This window comes from Tupaia chinensis, unplaced genomic scaffold (genome assembly GCF_000334495.1).
Source record: "Tupaia chinensis unplaced genomic scaffold, TupChi_1.0 Scaffold145907_1, whole genome shotgun sequence".
In the NCBI taxonomy this organism is placed as follows: Eukaryota; Metazoa; Chordata; class Mammalia; order Scandentia; family Tupaiidae; genus Tupaia; species Tupaia belangeri.
In genome coordinates, this window is record NW_006205765.1 from 1,909,464 (window position 1) to 1,913,730 (window position 4,267).

Genomic DNA, 4,267 nt, shown 5'->3' on the forward strand with positions numbered 1-4,267 from the left:
GAGATGTGAGTCCCTAATTTTTTTTTTTTTTTTAATTTTTAGAGAGAGATATTTTTGCTATAGGGAGCGTGCACTCACGCCGGAGAGACAGAGAGAGACAGAGAAACAAAAATCACCCTCTAGAGGGGATGGCCGCGTCTGCAATCCCTTCTCCTCCATTCTCTCCGGGAGATTTTCCCCACGCGTGCACTCCCAGTGGACGCTGGAAGAGTGGCCGACCATAAGAGAGTCCAGTGAGGTAATCATTCCACCATCTTCTGCTCCTGTTTTTATTTTTTAATTGCATTCTTCCATGAACTCTTTGAAGTCCTTTAGTATATTCAAGTGATAGTTTTCAAAAAGTTAAAAACAGGGGAACCAGCAGTTAGCATAATGGCTATGTCGCTGGACTCCCACATAGTTGACCGCGGTTCGTGTCCCGGACCCGGTGGCTTAAACTCACGCCGGGCGTGTGTGTGTGCGTGCCCAAGATCCCAAGAGGAGAATGGAGGAGAAGGGATTGTGGCGTGGCCATCCCCCCTGGGGAGTGATTTCTCGCTTTCTGTCTCTCTGTCTCTCTCTGTCTGTCTGGCGAGCGCACGCGCCCTATAGCAAAAAAACCTCTCCAAAAAAAAAAAAAGTTAAAAACATAACTCATATGAATATGAAATAAACAAAAGGTCAAAGATGATTAAACCCACGAAAGAAGGAACCACAATCATGGGAAAGCTGGTTCTAAGGGCATTTGGAAGACTGGTTGTTTATGGGCAGCCAGAGGGCAAAGGCATGTTAGCCTCAATTAGATGGACAGCTGCCGTGGCTAGGTGTGGATTTTTTTATTGCATTTATTTTACAGTTCACAGCTTCTTAAATCTGTTCTGGGAGTTTTCCCTCATTGCCTGTTAAAGCATTGCTTCTCCCCATTCGTTCTCTTCTCCTAGAACTTCAAAGTTTATATATCTAGTTATGTTAGATTTTGTCTCCATTTCCTTTCTGTCTTGTGGAGAGCCACATGCACCAAAACGGCTGACATGACTTTCACACCATGACCTCCGGACTTCCTTGTTCCAGGAGTAAACAATCCGCCCCTAGGCTTCCCAGCCTAGCTATCATCCCCAAGCAGTTTCTCAATCAGGTCCCCGACAGCAATCTGCCTCTAAGCTCTGCCCCCTGGTTAACACTCCCTGACAAAACAATTACCGGTCCAAAACATATCCTTCATTTACATATTGAGCAACAAATTACCACCCTGCTGTGTATAAAAGAATGTTCTCTGGCCCGCAATAAATGAGCGACTGTATACCATTCAGAGCTGTGACACTGTCGCTCCCGTGTTGTGACGGCTGCCCGGTTCCAGACCTCCGCTCTCTCTCACTCAGGTAGCCTGTTCAATTGTCCCGCGGGCCAGGACACTGTCTCTTACCTCGTCTTCTGTATTTTCTGTCCTTTTGTCTCTTCTGGCTCATTAGCTCTCTATTCAACTATGTCTAATACATTGTTAAATACGTATATTGATTTTGTTTTCGTTTTTTTGCCACAGGGCATGCGTGGTCACCAGAGAGAGCCAGAAAGGAGAGGAAAAGTGAGAGATCACTCCCCATGAGAGACGGCCACACCAAAATCCCTTCTCCTCCATTCTCCTCTTGGGATTTGGGGCATGCACCCACACGAACATAGCATGATTTTGAAATTTCTGGGTCTAGAACTCGAATCACAGTTGGCCATGTAGAAATCCAGCACCTTGACCACCATGCCACCTGCTGACCGCATTGATACTTTTCTTTTAATGGCCAGAAACACATATACTTACCAGAGAGAGATGGAGAGGGAGCAAGAGAAGAGAGGAGGAAAGCACCCCCCCATGAGGCATGGCACGCTGCAGTCTCTTCATCTCTCCCTCTTGTTGGGATTTTTGGCATGCACTCACATGTGCTCAGCATGTTTCTCAAACTTCCATGGCCAGGATTCAAACTTCAGTTGGTCATATATGATACAGCTCCCTTAACTGCCAGGCTACAAGGTTCGCCCTCTCTATTGCTTCTTAATTTCTTATTATTGTCTTTTTCCATTTTTACTTTCGATGAGTTTTTTCAAATCTATGTCCTTTCTTTAGAGTTTCCAGTTTAATAGCCAAATTCCTAACTTTATTTTTAATACTCACTTTAATTGTATAAGCATAGTTTTTGGGTTTTTTTAAGGATTATGACCAATAACTGTAATATTTGGAATCCCTGTGGGGCGATTTCTCTCGTCCATTTTTTTTCTGGTGGTCTTTCTTCATGTTGCCATATTTCCTCCTGGGCCTAGTTATTTTCGACTGTGTGCCCCTCCAAAAATTTATTTTTTAAGCTTCTGGTAGAACTAATTTGAGGTTTAGGTTTCGTTTTATTGAGGGAGAGTTCACTTTTGTTTCTGAGAGTTGCCTGAAGGCACTAGCAATTCTGGATCACCTTAGTATAATTTCAGGAGCGAGATGTTTTGTTGCAGAGCTGCAGTTCTTCAGAGGGCTATTGTATATCAATTCTAACCTTTTGGGGTCTCAACTCAAAGTTCAGATATAAGAGGCCATGGACTCTAGTTTTTTCCCCAGGCCCTGGGAGGCCCAGCCGCTCAGCTCCTCTGCTTCCTCTTCTGAAAATGAGGAAAACCACTGACAGGAAAACTTGTCCCCAAAACTTGCTTTATCTATGATTGCTGTCTTCTGGTCTTGCCTGTTAATCTTCATTACCTTGTTTGTTCCTTTATGCTTTGAGAAAATATTCTGCATATATTATTCAGTTTTTCAAGTTACCCCTAGAAGTTGATTGATTCCAGTATTAACAGAAGTGGAAATCTAATTTCTACTTTTGTCTTTTTTTTTAAATCCTCTTCTCTACTGAGAATTTTATTTTTACTTATTTATTTATGTTCTTTTATTTATTTATTCATTTATTTTAATTGACCAGAGGGGGGCATAGAGAGAGGTCCGGAACTTGAACCGTGGTTGGCCACGTGAGAGTCCAGCGCCTTAACCACCGTGCCACCTGCTGGCCCCCATCTACTTTCCTCTTTACATATTCTTTCTTTTTTCTCCCTCTGAGTTCATTTTCTTGGTATTTCATGTGTTTTAACCTTTTTGTTTTATTATTTTTTAAGAATTATTTATTTAATTTTATTCATTCATTCATTTATTTTAATTCGACCAGAGAGAGACACACAGAGAGAGAAGGACAGTGAGAGAGAGCAAGCCACCAGGTCGGGGACTCTAACTGTGGTTGGCCATGTGGGTATCCAGCACCTTAACCACCACGCCATCTGCTGCCCTCTTTTAATCTTTTTAAAAAATTGACTGCTGGGAACCAGCAGTTAGCGTAATGGCTATGTCGCTGGACTCCCACGTAGTCGACCGCGGTTCGCATCCCGGACCCGGTGGCTTAAAACTCACGCCGGGCGCGTGTGCGTGCGTGCCCAAGATCCTGAGGGGAGAATGGAGGAGAAGGGATTGTGGCGTGGCCATCCCCCCTGGGGGGGTGATTTCTCGCTTTCTGTCTCTATGTCTCTCTCTGTCTGGTGAGCGCACGTGCCCTATAGTGAAAAAATCTCTCTCAAAAAAAAAAAATTGACTGCTGTCCTTAAAAAAAATTGACTGCTGGGTCCAGCAGTTAGAGTAATGGCTATGTCGCTGGGCTCCCATGTAGTCGACCGTGATTCAAGTCCCGGACCCGGTGGCTTAAAACTCACGCCGGGCGCGTGTGCGTGCGTGCCCAAGATCCTGAGGGGAGAATGGAGGAGAAGGGATTGTGGCGTGGCCATCCCCCCTGGGGGGGTGATTTCTCGCTTTCTGTCTCTATGTCTCTCTCTGTCTGGTGAGCGCACGTGCCCTATAGTGAAAAAATCTCTCTCAAAAAAAAAAAAAATTGACTGTTCAAGTGTTAATTGCCAACCCTCAGAATGGGAGGATATTTTTGTAAAATATGCCTCAGACAAGAGACTGATAACCAGAATACACAGGGAACTCATGTGCCTTATTTAAAAAAATTATTAACCCAATTAAAAGATGGAAAAATGGGGTGGCAAGGTGGTGTGGCGTGGTGGTTAAGGTGCTGGGCACTCCCAGATGGCTGACCACAGTTTGAGTCCCAGACCTGATGGTTTACTTTCTTACTTGCCCTCTTTTCCTCTCTTTTTGTATCTCTCTGGTCAAATTAAGAAAAACTAAGTGAGGGAACCAGCAGTTAGCATAATGGCTATGTCGCCGGACTCCCACGTAGTCGACCTCGGTTCGCATCCCAGACCTGGTGGCTTAAAA